General features: G+C 40.9%; 1 long non-coding RNA gene across 1 annotated transcript; it reads left to right on the top strand.

Annotated features, from left to right (window-relative positions):
• Nucleotides 1-4,042: 4,042 nt before the first annotated feature.
• Nucleotides 4,043-4,388, top strand: LOC124182855. Its single transcript, XR_006870874.1, has 2 exons — nt 4,043-4,229; nt 4,302-4,388. It is a non-coding gene; the product is annotated as an uncharacterized LOC124182855 (long non-coding RNA).
• Nucleotides 4,389-17,378: the final 12,990 nt, after the last annotated feature.

The raw sequence follows: 17,378 nt of genomic DNA, 5'->3' as shown, positions 1-17,378 counted from the left end.
TTCAGCTTTAAACCAATGGAACGTAGCTCTGTACGTAAAAGCGATGTGTTTTGACACGCCGCTCGTCAATACCCGTAAAGTTTATGCAATAAATAAATTACTCTAAAATTTTCATATTCAATCTTCTTTAATAATTTAAAATATTTTTTCATTTGTAGGTATTCACAAAGGTACATGTGTCTTGATTGAAAAAGAATTAAACCGGAAATTAGTATGGCTCCCATGCCGCCATCACATAATGGAAATTATTTTGCGGGGAGTTTTTGAAGTATATTGGAATACGACGTCTGGTCCTAATGTACCGACATTTGGTCGTTTCAAAAATTCTTGGGAGGAAATTGATCAGTCAATGTATAGAAGTGGAATGGATGATGAAACTGTTGCAAGCATCTTAACAAATGAACGTGCTGAAATCATCATATATATTAACAATTGTTTACAGGTAAAAATTGTTTACTATTACTATACTTTGTTAGTCTACTCAAAACAATTCATTATAACACAATTTATTAATGTTTTTTTAGATTTCTCAACCTCGAGATGATTATCGAGAATTGTTACTACTATCACTAGCTTTTCTTGACAGCTGGTCAGCAGAGAAATTTATTTTTAAGCGTCCTGGTGTCATGCATCATGCACGATGGATGTCGAAAGCTATCTACAGCTTAAAAATATTCATGTTTCGAGATCAATTCTATCTTTCGCCCCGTGAAACAAACAGTTTACGGCAAGTTTGTATTTTTGTTATCCTATTCTACATCAAAGCGTGGTATACGTCGACATCTGCTATTCTGGCACCAAATAATGATTTAGAATTGTTAGAAAAATTGATTTCCTATGATAGAGTTAATCAGGCAGTTTCACAAAAAGCTTGTGACAAGATAAGTAACCACTTGTGGTACTTAAACGAAGAATTAGCTGTAATCTCTTTATTTGATACCAATGTCTCCGTCGATGTGAAAAGGAAGATGATTGAAGCAATTAATTCTCGACCAGCTTCTAAAACGACAAATCAGCGGTACGAAGTACTCGGAAATGAGTTAGAATTGTTATTGCAAAAAGATTTAAGTGATTTTGTATCAAAAAAATCATTGGAATTGTTCCAAAAATTTGATTTGCCGAGCGATTTTTAAAAAAAAGACATTTCAACTTGGTCTAATGATGATAGTTACATTGAATGTGCTGAATTTTTTAAAACATTGAAAGTAACAAATGACGTAGCTGAAAGAGGGATCGCGTTGATTGAGGAATATAATAATTACCTCACTAAAGATGAAGAGCAACTACAGTATTTATTACAAGTAGTTCGAGAGCATCGGCAACGTTATCCAGACTGTTTAAAAAAAAATCTTCAATAATAATAATTTAGATCAGATTTATGAATAAATTTTTTCGCAGTAATTTATAAGTACAAGTAAAATAAATAAATTTCTTTTCTTAACAAAACCAATCGCCACTAAATTTATACCTCATGTAAGTATTTTAAATGACTGAAAGAAAATTTATTGCCCTTAGATTAAACAAAAAGGAAACAAACTATGATTTTAAGGCTCACTGACGCTAACAATTTTCTTAACGAGTATCACTGGCCTCACTATACCAAAAAACTATTGACAAACTTATTTTTCCTTAAGACTAAGTTCAAGATAAACACAAATTTTCTGATAAATTTTTTTAATCAAACCATGAAATTCGCTGTAATGCATTAAAAACGGTAAAATTTGCGATAACTTGGATTTTGACCTCGAATAACTTTTGAACTATTAGTTTCCGAAACAAATCATAAGAGACCTTTTTTGTAGAGCGTTCAATTTTCTACAAGATTAAGTGATGGTTTTTTTTTTATGACACACGATAGGCTAGCAACAAAAATCAGAAGGTGCAAAAAAAATTTTTCCCATGTTATTCTTATGGGAAATAGAAAAGCGCGATGCGGACAACTTTAATATTAATATTAAGGGCTCAAATTTTAACTGGCACTTTTTTACGCCAAAAGGAAACTTTTAAGCCTGTTTGCGAGTGAAAAAAAAAATTTTGTTTTTTTTTGAATCACCCTAATATATATATGAGATTTTTTATTTACACTATATACAAGGTATATACAAAAAATATCGTTGGCCGTAGAATAATAATAATATTAAATGTACGCGACAGAATTAGACAAAACTACCGCCTCATTCCGAGTGTAAGTCACCTTCTAATTTTTAGAAAGTATTTTAAGGTGTGTTTCTAAGTTGCCCGAACATAATACGGGTCCGCGTATAAGACGGATGCGATGTTGACAGTTGCTGTCAATGACAGAAAGCCTTGGCATACATTCGGTGCAATACGGTATTTTGACATATTCGTGCTCTCTGTTTCCATTCGTAATGTTTAGTTGCAAGGCTCAATCTTGCTTGTCATAAATAAGGTACAGGAATGTGTCCACTTTAATACCCATAACACATAGTAGATATAAATAAATATACACAGAACTATATCAATTGATCGAATGTCACAGAATGTTCATGAACGGTTTACCATCGCGTGACGCGAATGATAAAACAACCGCAATATGACCAACATCGAATGCACTTGCGTATCTACGCCGTGTTGCCACTGTCAGGTTTGTATCCTTGAAACATGTTGTAACTAAGGGGTTGCATGACTTCGGGTGGCCTAAGCGGTTTGCTGGGCGCGGCGAGCAGCCTGCTCCAAGCTCTGTAGGTCTTTCCCGGCCAGACCCACATCCCGGAAGTGACGCCGACTACGAGAAAGAGAAACAATCTCAAGAAGACGTCCTATATATATATTGTAACGTTTTGGGCGTTTCGTTAATAAAATATGGATCCGCGAGTTTACTTATTATCGAATTAAAAGAAATCAAGAGCGTAAATAGAATATCGTGATGAATGCTTTTAATGCAATATACGTGTTTCTTGTTTAAAGTCTGAAACAAGACTGTTTTCACAATAATATCGGTTGGTGCAGCAACCTTATTCTTTTTAAAGACATAAGAGGTTTATAAACGTCTTTTATCTATGCCGACTACTAGATCATTAAAGAGGGGGCAAAAGGGGTGATTTCACCCTTTGTAACACTACTCCCCCCCGAGGAAAAGAGTCGTCCCGACTCGGGAAAAGATAAAACAATTTTAAAAATAGTCTAGTAGTCAGTGCTCAAAGGTGAGTTGGAGCTGTGGCTCTAAAAATTTAAGAACTCCCTTTTTTACTATCTGGCATTTGCCCACAGTCTCAAGGTAAACCACAGAAAACCTTAAGCAGATAGTTGAGCGTTAAATAATCTCAAAAATTTATGTGCCATGTTTTATAAAGGTTAGTGTTATTGAGTGTTATGTGGCTTCATGAATTCAAAGTTATCAGCAACGGCCCAGATTGATGTCGGGAAGAAATTCAATCTTCTTCATGAAGGATCCCTCCGAAACAGGTTCGGATGAAAACATCGAAGCGGGAACCGACAATTCCAGGACCAAATAAGATAAAAACAGACTTCTCTTCGTAGGAAATAAGGAAATAGTGGGGTGACTGATCCTAATCTTCTTTAGAAATAGTTCACCCTAGAGTTTTGGAAGGACAAATGTGAGTGATGGTATAACAATTCAAATTCACTAAGTGAATTTGGGAGAATACTTGAATAAAATAAATTGAATATGCATTCAAAAGAAAAGAAACGATCTTATCTGAATTATTTCTGCGTCCTTCTTCAAAATAAGTCCACCAGTCATCCTCAGAAATCGGGGAAGATTGGAAGGAAAAGGCTGTGTCAAATAACCTGAAAAAGTACTCACAAAAACTGACACTTAAGGTTAATAAAATGTGAAAATCAAGCAATCGCTCATCGACCTCGAAAAATAATCGTGGCTCTTTTCACATTATTAAACCAAAGCCTATCCGACACAAAACTCGATTCCAGAGCAGAAGTTTCTAGAAAGAAACAACCGAAGAAAACAAATCTCAAATTGATTAGCAACGCAGAAATAACAAATCATTATAAGAAAAGTAGTCGTTAAAGACAGTTCTTTTTCAAAAAATGGATACAAAAGAGCATACTTCCATAAATGCGGCTATGTTGGTAAAAGTATTCCTTTTCGAAAATCTAGAAGAACTTAGCGAAATAGAAAGTTCAAATTATTTTAACTCTCTATGGAGAGAGATGTCCTGCGGCCAACTAAACGCAGTTTCTGAAAAAGGAAGAAGCGGCTACCTATGCCAAAGCTGCTTTGAGTCACAGTGAGTACATCATATCGAGTAACACAAATAAATTATAAGAAAATAATTTTTGTTTCAATCATTTCTTTTTAGCTCTAAACCCGAATTTCTTCTACACGAAGTCTCCCTTCATCTGACCTTTCTCAAAGAAAAAGCGCTATGTCGCTTATGCAAACAAAGTCTTTATGACATAGTAAAAAAAACGGAAGGATGCGAGGGATGTGATAATGTAAAGGAAGAAATGAAGAAAATTTTGAATATTACTCGCCATTTCCCGTTGATGTAGTTTAATTTCAAAAATTAAGTTTTAGTTATTATAGTTTTTTTTTTTGTTAACCAAATTTTTTTTTTTTTTTTTATAAGAATAAAATTCTTTCAATATTAAATTCAAAGGTTTAACATTGTCCCTGTGTCATTGCAAAACAGAAATTAGAATAAACTTGGTCGGCTGTGGATTCTGCATTGATAACTGAAACAGGAGCCGACAAAGAAGAAAAGCTTTGTTTTACTAGCCACTCTTCATGAATCTCATGAATAGTTCTGAGTAGCTCTAAAGAAATACTCGATTCTTTCTCACGAGAACGGGAACTGACTCGAGCAAAAGAAGTTTCTGGGGAAACTCGCAAATAAACAATCAAATCTACTCTGAGCTCAGACGAGCGAATGCGGAGATCAAAATTTTTTTGTCAATAAATGAGATTCGAAGTCGCGAAAATTACCTAACCTTCGACGAGCTTCTACAAAACAATTGCTACTGAATATCGATCTTTCCATCACCTTTACAGGCAATGAAGTCGTCTGCAGATGTCTATCTAACATAACCATTTCAGCGAAATGCTGAAAATAATAGCAATAACGATCTGGGTTCTGATACATCAAATCTAAAAGATTAATTCCAGCTACATTTCGATATTCTTCAATAGGTTCTAAAAGTGTACAGACCTGACGATCTGCTAAAAACCTCTTGGTGAAAGTTGTTTTTCCGCATCCGATATTTCCTTCAATAATAATCGTAAGCGGTCGAGTTTTACTCAAACGAATTCCGAAAGGTAAATTCTTCTCCCAATCGATAACCGACTGTAAAGAAGGTCAAGTCGATCACAGTCGTCAAGGGTGTTCGTTTGAAGATCTAACCTCGAAGGATGTCCCTGGTCTTGGAGAGACTGTTCCAGGTTGATCCTCTTCAAAAGGAGCAAGACGATCCAAGTGAACCACTTTCTGACGCGAATGAGGAGATCTTCGGATTCTATAAACAACATCATTTATCCGGTTAACCACTAAGTAAGGGCCTTCCCAATTTCTTTGTAGCTTTGGACATCGTCCTTTCTGTCTTCGAGGTTGAAAGAGCAAAACAGAATCTCCAGGATTAAATTTTAAATCTCTGGCTCGAATATCATAACGAGTTTTCAATTTATCTGAAGCCATAGAAATTCTATTCCTAGCAAAGTGATGAATTTCTTCTAAACGTTGTTGTAATGAAAAGGCATAATCTGTTTGATGCTGTCTTTGCACAGGAACAGGGCCTTTCTCTAAATCTGACGGAAGTTGAAGATTTCTTCCAGTGAGCATGAGGGCTGGCGTCTGCTTCGTCGTCTCGTGAATCGCAGATCTGTAAGATAAGAGGGAGAAAGGAATCCAGGAGTCCCAGTCTCTCTGATTCTGTTCTACGAAGGACGACAAATATTGTAGCAAAGTCCGATTCAGACACTCTATCATGCCGTCAGATTGCGGATGCAAAGGAGTTGTACGAGTTCTTCTAACCCCTAAAATCTGAGTGACCTCTTTCATTAAGGTTGACTCAAAATTTCGGCCTTGATCAGTATGAAGTTCTAGAGGAACTCCGTGTCTACAAATAAATTCTTTAACGAATGCCTGTGCTACAGTAGAGGCTTCTTGATCAGCGAGAGGAACCACTTCTGGCCACTTAGTAAAATAATCAGCAATAACCAAAGCATATTTATTTCCAGAATGGGTTATCGGGAGAGGTCCAAGAATATCCATTGCTATCCTTTCAAATGGAGCTCCCACGTTGTAAATTTGAAGAGAGCTTTGTCCCTTCGCTCGAGGTCCTTTCTTTGCCGTGCAGATTCGACATCTTCGACACCAATCTTCAACGTCCATCCGGCAACGGGGCCAAAAGTAGAAGATGCGAATTCTGCCCAGAGTTTTATTTGAAGCGAAATGTCCGCCTGCAGGAGAAACATGATAAAGAGCAAGAATCTCTGGAACTCGTGACCTCGGAACCAAAAGTTGCCACCTGATTTCTTTCAAGTCTGCAGATTCCCATTTTCGGTATAAAATTCCATCAATTAAAAGAATAGAGTCCCATTGAGCCCAATAAATTTTCAAATCTGGCTCGGCTAAAGATATATCCTGCCAGTCTGTGCGAGTTTCTGCTTCTTTCCAAGACTTCACTTGATTCAAAGTGTCGTTCTCTTGTTGCGATTTTCTCCATTCCTCCTGGTTATTTTCGAAAGAAATTTTCCGTATTGTAAGAGAGGGGTCACGATTTTTCTCTAATCCCGCACACTGTTTACACTCTGGCATTTCCTCGCAGGGTCTTCGAGAGAGAGCATCGGCGTTTCCATGATGAATTCCTGCTCGATGACGAATATCAAAATCGTACTGACCGAGCCTTTCTAACCATCTGGCTACCTGACCTTCGGGAGATTTAAACGAAAGTAGCCACCTGAGAGAAGCATGATCTGTACGTATCAAAAATTTCCTACCGTACAGATAATGGTGAAAATGTACTACGGTCTTAACAACAGCTAAAAGCTCTCTACGAGTGACACAATAATTCCTCTCAGTTTTACTCAAAACTCTACTGAAATAGCTTATCACTCTCTCCTGACCTCCCTGAATTTGTGACAGAACCCCGCCTATTCCTGAAAGAGATGCATCCGTATCTAAAATAAAAGGAAGTTCGACCTCTGGATAAGCTAAAATCGGCGAAGAAACAAGATTTTCTTTTAATTTCTTGAAAGCCTCTTCGCATTCCGGGGTCCAGTCAAAAGGAATCTTGATTCCGGTCAAATGATAGAGAGGTTTAGCTATACTAGCGAAACCTTTTACAAATCTTCTGTAATACGTACAAAGGCCTAAAAAGCTCTGAATTTGTTCTTTATTCTTAGGTGTCGGCCAAGAAGAAACCTTCTCTATTTTGGATGGGTCGGTCTTCACACCTTGTGCGCAAACGATATGTCCGAGGAAGCCTACTTCTTTCTGGAACAGATGGCATTTTTTCGGGCTCATTTTCAGACCTGCTTGCTTCAACCTAGCGAAAACTTGTCTGAGATTTTGAACTTCTTCTTCGAAGTTCTTGCCAAAAACGATTATATCGTCTAAATGAACGAGGCATATTTTGCCAGTGAGCCCATGGAGAACAGCCTCCATCATTCGTTCAAAGGTAGCCGGGGCATTACTCAAACCAAACGGCATAACCTTGAACTGCCATAATCCTCCTAAACCCGTAACAAAAGCTGTTTTTTCTTTGTCTAGAGGATCCATTTCGACCTGCCAGTATCCGCTCTGAAGATCTATGGTGCTGAACCAAGTTGCACCAGCTATCAGGACGAGTGTCTCGTCAATTCTGGGTAGAGGGTAAGAATCTTTCTTCGTTATATCGTTCAGCTTCCTGTAATCGATACAAAATCGTTTGGATCCGTCCTTTTTGTTAACAAGGACGATTGGTGAGGCCCAGGGACTAGACGATGGTTCAATCACATCGTTCTTTAGCATGTCTTCCACAAGCTTCTTCACCTCTTCTCGGGCGTTGAGAGCAAGTCTTCGTGGAGCTTGTTTTATTGGCGAACTCTCTCCGACGTCGATCTTGTGCTTGACAGAAGTACATCGGCCCTTATCACCACAATCTTTGGCGAAAAAATCTATAAATTCTAGCAAAAGAGATTTAAACGATTCTACCTGAGCTGAATTTAACGAAATCGAAGATTTCTCAACAAGGCTCTGTAAATGTGAAGGAAAATGTCGTTGCAAATCATCCTCTGAAAGTTCTATTTCTCGAATTCTAGGAGGAGTCCAATAAATTCCATTTCTATTCGAACAAAGAGCTATTTCGCGATTGTTTGAAGCTAGTGAATTTTTCTTAGTCGAGATAACACAGTTATGAGCTGTAAGAAAGTCTATTCCCAAAATACCTTCATCCTCTATATCTGCTATAAAAACCTTATGTGGAGAGTCAATACACCCAAAAAGGTTAATTTGGACAGTAGCCTGTCTCAAAACCGGGGTCGTCTCTCCAGTGGCTGTTCGCAGAGAAAAAGAGGGAACAATCTGGTCATCGGATTTAAAGAGATCCGATCGAACTACGGTTACTTCCGCGCCCGTGTCTATTACCCACAGACAATCGACGCCATTTACAGTACCGCGCGCGTAAAGACCAGACTGTCGTAGACTTCTAATTAAAAACTGTTCTCCAAGAGGGCTTTCACTACTAACAATCTGCGATGATTTTCGCCCCGACAAATCATCTGGAATTAGTTTTCTGGGTGAGTTCCTGTTGAACAACTCGATTGAGGATTTGCTTCCCCTATTTCTATATTTTTCTTACGCCAATTATAAGAATTTGGATTCGAACCTTGCATCGGTTTTCCACTAATTTTCTTAATTAGAAAACAATGATTGGCGTCGTGACCTGTTTTTTTACAAAATATACAAGTCAAGCTAGTTTGACTTGTCACGACCACGTTTTTATTTATACGCTGGTTTTGTTGGTTTTGAAAAGAACCTCGATTTCTAGGTTTAAAATTGTTACTGTTATTTCTATTTTTATAATTTTGAGGTTTTTTGGAGGTTATGTGTGGGTGTATAATGGACAGACGTGAAAATCGCGCTACGACTCCCTGGTGTATTACTATTCGCAGTCCTCAGCTACAAGGCGCTTTAAGTGATAGTTTTAGTGGCAAAAAATCAGGCTTCCTTTCGTGATAATCACCGTGGCTCGCAACTACACCAAAGAGGAAAAATCCAAAATCTCTGCACACAGTTTTCGACAAAGTGAGGTTGGTTTGTCTCTCAGTCCACAATCATGTCGTCTCCTTCTAACAACGGTATCTCTCACTCAGTCTCGGCTGAGCAGGAGACTCCACAGAACACCAACAGAGGGCAGCAGGTTACGACCCCGCCATCCCATGATAATGATAACCGCACTGCCGATAAAACACCCGGCACTAGAGGTCGCAAACCAATGGCACTCACATGGAGTTCACTCAACCTGGACGTCATAGGAAACCCAATTGACCCTACAAACAACAACAACAGAAAGAGGTCTCGAGAAACGGAGGAAGAACACCCGGCAAAAAGAAGACTAGCACTGGACGTCGCTACTATCGCCAGCCTCCGAGAGGGCATAGTTGAAGCCCTATCGGAGAATGTTCAAAAACTAATCGACTCCAAGCTGTCCTTTATTTACAACCTCCAGACGGAAGTTGAAGAAATTAAAAAATCAAACACCGAGACCATAGCTAAGCTAACAGACACCGTCGCGGCCAACGACGATCGACACTCCCGCAAATTTGACGAACTCAGCGAGAGGATAAATAAGCTCGAGTCAATGTCTCAACAGGGCACACAACTATCTTCGACTTCTGCACAGAATGCTTCAGAACAAAACGTCCGGACTGATGAGATACAAGCTGCAGTCAAAGCCCACATGGAACAACTCAACAAGAAGCTTGACTCTTTCTACAAACACCACCGACAGTTGAACATCGTAATTAAGGGCCTAGCCATACGCGACGTACCAAGGCAAAACCTATCAGAGACTGTCGACAAATTCCTGGAAGATAACTTCAGTGTGCCCAGCTGTGTTGAGCAAGCAAGAATCATAGGCAGTTATAACAAGACTGGCTCAGTTATCAAAGCCAGAATCGCTTCAATGAAAACCAAAATGGAGATAATGAGGAAGAAGAGGTCACTGGGAGCTCGCAAGATATACATCGAGCATGATCGAACACAGGAAGAGCGAGATGCTGATTATAAACTCAGGCTAGCAGCCAGACAACGTCGTAACGACAAAAGCGGCAGCTTTACAAACGCAAGTTCCACCCCACAGCCACCGACCACCTCCCACTTACCGACTGGTACCCCCCCAAGGACTCCAACGACGACTCTCTCACAGGCCACCAACTCACAATTTCCACTGGACACCCGGATACAGGCTCGCTGTTCTTCAAAAAACGGAAACTGAGGATAGTATTTTGGAACTGTCACGGGTTGGGCAATATAAATAGTTACACACTTCTAAGCAAGGCAGATATTTTTTGCATAAATGAAACATGGTGCACTGACAAATCCATTACACTCTCCAAAGAATACAACGGCTTTAATATTATTTGTTCACAGGCTACCAGGCTGCATGACGTGGGAAGGGCGAGTGGTGGACTCTTAATGGGCATCAACAAAGCTTTCAAACACGAAGCTCTAGAAACAACTCCCTGGTGGATCATTGTCAGGGTGTCTCTGGAGAACTGGAGCTTTATCCTATGCAATATTTACTTTAGCCCGTCCCTGCCGCTTCAGCATCTTTTGGATATTCTTCAGTTGACCATAAATGACATACGAATGACTTATCGCGATGAGCTATTAGTGATGGGAGGCGACTTCAACGCCCGTGTGGGATCCCAGGGCTCAGTTCATGAAGATGCCCTTCTAGGCTCTTCGTTACACTCAATTCGTTCATCATTAGACACCACTCACACGGCCAGGGGCTCACAACTCACAAACTTCGGCGACATCAATGGACTCATCCTGCTAAACGGGAGAACCCCTAGCGATTACCCCGCCCAGCACACCTTCTGTTCCTCCTCTGGCAAGTCAGTCATAGATCTGGTTTGGGTTGATCTCGCGGGTGCAAATCTTATAGACGACCTGCAGACTATGTCCGAAGCTACCACATCAGATCATTTCCCAGTTGCAGCAACACTCAACTTTCCCATAAAGACGCCGACCTCTCCTTACTCCTCCGACTCTCTCCCCTCCACCGTTAAGCTGAGATGGAACTCACCAGCACAGGAATCCTATACAAACGCCATGCTACTGTCTCAACACTTGGGGATCTCATTTGAGACCTCTACGATTGACTCTCTACACACAAACCTCGTCTCGGCAATCATAGAGGCCTCCAAAGAGGCAGGAATGTTAACGCAAAACACGCAAAAAACTGTACAATTACCCACTGACAAACCGTGGTTTGACAAAGACTGTCGAGACGCTAAGAAAAAGCTACATCAAACTCTAAAGCTGGCCAGAGCTGCCAAATTTAATTTATCAAAAACTGAAGAATATCTAAACCAAAAAAAGAGTTACAAGGAGCTAATCTCCACCAAGCTCAACTCCTACAGGCTCACAGTTGTCCAGAGATTTGCTGACATTAGTAATACCACACAATTTTGGCGCACATATAACAGCTTCAAAAAGCACTCCCACTCGCCCTCTCTACCTCTTGCCACCTGGAGCGAATTTTATGAAAGTGTATTCCCGCCTAGAATTATAGACAACACTACCTATTTCGGAGTCTCAGACCCCATACTAGACACATCAATCACGTATGATGAGATTTGCAGGTCAATTAATGGCATGAAGAATGGTAAGGCACCAGGTCCAGACGCAATCACGGGTGAATTCATAAAAAATTTGCCTTCAAACTGGCTTCTCTACATACAATCGATGTTCAATAAAATCCTCGATACTGAGCACATTCCCAACGACTGGGCTCAAGTTGCTATGTTCATGTTATTCAAAAAAGGAGACCAGTGGACCCCGGTAATTACCGAGGTTTGGCTATGATAAATGTTTTAACAAAAGTTTTCACTACGATCTTGAAAAACAGGCTAATAAAATGGATTGATCTGACTGGTGCCTTGCCCGAGGAACAGGCAGGTTTTACTGCCAATAAAGGCTGCATTGACAATATTTTCTCGCTATTGGCTGCCCTCCAAATAGGACTGAGAAACAAAAAGAGCCGCCTATACGGCCTCTTCGTTGATTTTAGGAGAGCCTTCGACTCCGTGCCACACAGCGCCCTCTGGAGGAAACTCTTCCTCTTGGGTGTCAGTCCAAAAATGATAAGAATCCTGAAGTGCTTGTACGACCAAGCAGAATTACGTGTTAGATCGGAAGGCCGCCTCTCGGGGGCGTTTGGGGTCACGGAGGGGGTTCTACAGGGAGAAATACTCAGTCCTATTTTATTTATTCTATATTTGCACGACATAGTAGATTTCTTTAGGTCTAAAGGTGCACAAGGCATCCAAATCAATAATGTATATGACTTAATAATGCTACTGTACGCTGACGACCTGGTCATACTTGCTAGAACAATCTCTACTCTCAGAAAATCCCTCAGATTCCTTGAGGAATATTGTACGTGTAATAAACTCACTGTAAACATGGATAAAACCAAGATCATACACTTTAGGAAAGGCGGCCCAAGGGAAAGAAGGAGCCTCTTTTACAACGGTCAACCAATTGAATGGGCAGACGAGTACGTATACTTGGGAGTGCCTTTTACAAGCTCCACGCTGGGACTTTCGGCGGCCAAATCAGCTTCACAAAAAGCACATTCCGCCGCCGGGGCAGCGCTCTCGACGCTTGCTGGTATCAAAGCCGAGTCTTGGCACGGTATCACAAAGATTTACGAAGCCATTGTAGCTAGCACGCTCCTATATGCCTCTCATATTTGGGGCTTGCGATACCTAGACACACTTGAAAAGTCCCATCTAAGTTTTTACAAGAGACTCCTCCTTCTCCCAAGCGGTACCCCCAGTGCACCACTAAAACATGAGCTCAATTTATCGTATGTAAAGACCGGGGTGCTGAGATTGGCACTAGGATGGATCGCAAGGATTCTTGAGATGGACGAACATCGCATTCCTAAAATTTGCTTCAGCAGACTTGTAATTTTAGCAAACAGCTTATCCATCGATCCCAGTTACAACTGGATCTTGCAGATTAAACCCTTGCTGGAACTCGGTAATGCTCCACCGACAATCTGGTTCAGCTCATCCAGTGCTCATTGGAAAAGACTGACCCCCAAAATCCTGAGCTCATTCTCTGCCAGTCTCAGGCGCCTTGATCTAGCTGCCATCACGGAAAAAACTCCTTGTCAAGTGGCGATCCCCCGTCATCTAAATTCGCCTACCGCATCATATCTCAAAGAAAATCCTGTCCATATGGCCAGAGTACTCGCACAGGCAAGACTTGCCAACAATCACTACTTCAGCTTTAGTTTTAAACGCATGTATTACGGTATAAACCCGCAACTTCTATGTTCAATTTGTAACCTACAAGAAAACGAGAACCTGGTGCACATTTTTCTGAGGTGTCCAGTCTTCAGACCCTACAGAGAACACTTCATCGCTCCATTATACCCTACTCGCGCTACTGACGATGTCTCCCTGCTCCTCAACATCCTAAATGACCTTAGACCCGCTACAGTAAAAGCCGTTTACTTATTTCTAGCACGCTCGATGAAGCTCAGAGCGTTTTGCTTAAATGACTAAAGGGAACATCAGCGCTCCCTGTGCAATATTCTACTCGTTTTAACAAAAATACTATCCTCAGCTTACCGCCTAACGAACCAAAGTCATTATACAAATTACATTATATTAAGGAAAATTATTATTATTATTATTATTATTTTTTATACCGTTAACTGATTAAGGTTTATTTAGTTTAGCTAGTTATATTATATAATTTATACGTTCACTTGCACAAGACTGTTCTATCCCATGTATTAGCGAAATTCATGTATATCACCTGCTGTAAGCTTAGCTTTATAAGCAGTTAAACAAATAAATAAAAAAAAAATAAAATAAAAAAATTTTGAGGTTTTGACTCCTCCGAGTGTTCAAAACTTCGTCTTTTTGAGGTGTTTTCGGATACCTTAATCCGACGAAGCTTGTTCGGCCCAAAATATTGTCTCCTCATTGCCTCCACCTCGAGGGCTTTGGCCGTTGCCTCCCTCAGAGAAGTAAGGCCCGATGTTCCAAAGGCCATTTTAATCTCTGGATCATTAATCGCATTCAAGAAAGCTTGCGTTGCTAATAAATTACGAGACGGCTCGTGATCTGGCAAAGCTATACGAGAAAGCCGTTCGATATCTTGACTAAGAGACGCGAGGTCTTCGTCTCGTCCCTGTCTTCTTGTCTGTAATTGTGCCGTATACAGTTTCGTCGAGTGGTCATTTCCATATCTTAATTTGAGTGCAGAACTAAGTTTTTCATAATCGGAAATTTCTTCCTCAGATAATGCCGTTAAAACATTCAAAGCCGGCGTTCGAAGACAAGAGGCAAGACTGTGGGCCCTCATGGCGGAGTCCCACTGATTATGTTTAGCAATCGTATTAAACTGACGTTCATAATCCGCCCATGGAATCTTTCCGTCAAAAATTGGCGGTTTTGAAGGATAAAGAGGTTTCTCGTTAATCTGAGAGGCAACCTCAGGAAGTCTCGAATTATTTAATTGATTAAAATGAGAACATTGAGGCCGAACCTGAGTCAAAGACTCGGAAAAACCAGCCTCATTATTTACTCTCGTTCTACTGATTGGAGATTCATCTACTCTCCTAATAAAAGGCACAGACCTTGATTCAGGAACATCCTGGAATCGACCTGGATGTTGAACCTCCTGAACAGTAGGAACGGGAACAGGAGAGAGAACACAGGAGAGGGAAGCGGAGTAACAACTCTGGAACCCTGCGGTGTTACAGCTGGTCCTCCAGTGCCGCTCATCTGATGAACGGACTGAAGAGCCGCCACAGTCGTCCGGAGCAGTTCGTGAAGACTAGTCTCGGAACGCTCTTGAGCTTCTCTGTCTAGCTTCCGCTGCTCCAACTGAGAGGCAAGCTCCCTTTCTCGCTGCTCTCGTTGCTCTTGCAGCAACTGGACAAGTTGTTGTTGTTGTTGTCTTGCCGCTTCTTGTTGTTTAGCCGTATCCAGAAGCTGCCGTTGATAACGTTCGGCGGCTTCTTGTTGTTGGCTCATAATCCTTAGTAGGTCGATTTGTGAGACTGAGACCATCGTAGGGACAGGTAAAGAGTCCACTGAAGGTGCACAAATTGTCTCAGGAACCTGCGGATTTTCGGCGATGGAATGTTCTTCTCCGCCACTTTCCCGACGACGAGAGCGTGTCACACGACTGCTACTCATAGTTTATTTTACGCACTGAATCGACTTGATTATTAAGAACTCAAGATCCCACTTCTGACACCAAATGTAACGTACTTTGACGTTACGTTAATAAAATATGGATCCACGAGTTTACTTATTATCAAATCAAAAGAAATCAAGAGCGTGAATAGAATATCGTGATAAATGCTTTTAATGCAATATACGTGTTTCTTGTTTAAAGTCCGAAACAAGACTGTTTTTACAATAACATCGGTTGGCGCAGCAACCTTATTCTTTTTAAAGACATAAGAGGTTTATAAACGTCTTTTATCTATGCCGACTACTAGATCATTAAAGAGGGGGCAAAAGGGGTGATTTCACCCTTTGTAACAGTATATATTGAAACGCTTCGAGTTTGCACGCTTTCGCCAATGAGACGTACAGTTTATTCGCGGGCTTTGTTTCGCCAAAACTACACACGCTATGTGTGATATTTAGCGCATACTCGAATGATATATTTGTTTTGAGAGTTTCCTGTCTCTGGAATAGAGCTGCAGGATTCGGTCTCTGAACACGGAAGGAAGGTGGAAAAGGATGACTTGTTAATTGTATGATTAACTCCGGGAACAGCCCGAATAGTTTGACCACTCCAACTTGGTTTTTCGAGATAGCCTCAGAATTTGTTTTCTCACCCTCATGTGCACAGGCACGAGTGGAATAGACCCATCCTCATAGGCCGTGTAAACGGTTGAGGGTCAAACTTGAGCTGTGAGTGTGAAGCACGCACAGATAGATCGCTCTGAGCGGTTGACTCGTGATGCGAAATTATTTATTTCGGGAAAGGAAATATAGCAATTATACGTCAATGTTTTGTTCCCGTGAGGCGGGATAAGAGACAGGATGAAAGGTTGTGAACTTATTCTTCTGGTAATCTCTAAGAGATTCCCGATAATTTAGGAAGGGATAGTTCTTCCTTATTTGCTCTGATATTAATGAAGTTTGCCTGCGGCAAGACTGACTATTAATTGCGTGATAGCGTGTTGGTCAGCGGGACGGTATTTGATTATTCTGGATCGTTGACTTTTCGGTTTTGGTGATGGATAATGATTCGTTTAGTGGGAACTAAGACAGAATATTATTCGTGTGCTAGTACGGTAGTCGGAAGGACTTGGATGGTAGTTCGGTTTACCTATGGGTAGACTCAATATTATTTATGTGATAGCCTGGTCGTCAGAGGGAAGATATTTGATAATGAGGAATCGTTGCTGACAGTTGATTTTGATATTGTAATTATTCGTTTAGATAGTACTGGAACAGAATATTACGTGAGTTATAGCACAGTAGTCAGAAGGACTTTGATAGTGATTCAGTTTGCGTATGGCAAGATTGGATATTACTAGCGTGGTAGTTAAAGGCAAGCGGATTTTACGCAAATGTACCTTCACCTGTATTAAGACTTTCAGTCGCTATGACCGTGACTCTCTACGGGTTCAGGTGTCCTACCTATGGGTCGGGAGATTGTGGGACGATCACCGTATCTGAGCTATGAGGTCAGACGCAATCCTGTTCTTCACTCAGACACGGCTCCCTGGTACCTAAGGAGTTTATTTTATTGAAAACAAATGGGATTTATTAGTACGCTGAATGCCCTCCTTTGATGGGAAGTGGTGTTGAGGATTCCTTGCACGGGTACTCCACGTCTCCTGATCGTGGGTCCTTGGTGTCCGGCTCCTCGTGAATGTGTTAAGTATGGGTCTTCTCGTGGAAGTCTTCGATGATCTATCCTGGCGGTTGCTCAATGGGTGATAGATTGCTAGATTCGCATTTGCGCTCGTCTTATACACTCATATTGTCTAGTTACGCCGTTTTCGCGGATAGAGATTAGTCGCGTTACCTGAAGAAGGGGTACGGTGAATCGTGTGATTTGATTGGGTTCCCGGTGTGTGGCGGGGTTATCGAGTGGACAGTTAGATTTGGCTTGGGTTTACCAAGCAAAATATTAGGGGGCACGCGCTGAACCCCAGGTGTCGGTACGCCAGCCAGG

This window comes from Neodiprion fabricii, chromosome 5 (assembly GCF_021155785.1).
Source record: "Neodiprion fabricii isolate iyNeoFabr1 chromosome 5, iyNeoFabr1.1, whole genome shotgun sequence".
NCBI lineage: Eukaryota > Metazoa > Arthropoda > Insecta > Hymenoptera > Diprionidae > Neodiprion > Neodiprion fabricii.
The sequence above is the reverse complement of the archived record's forward strand: the minus strand, read 5'-3'. Positions and strand labels throughout refer to the sequence as shown.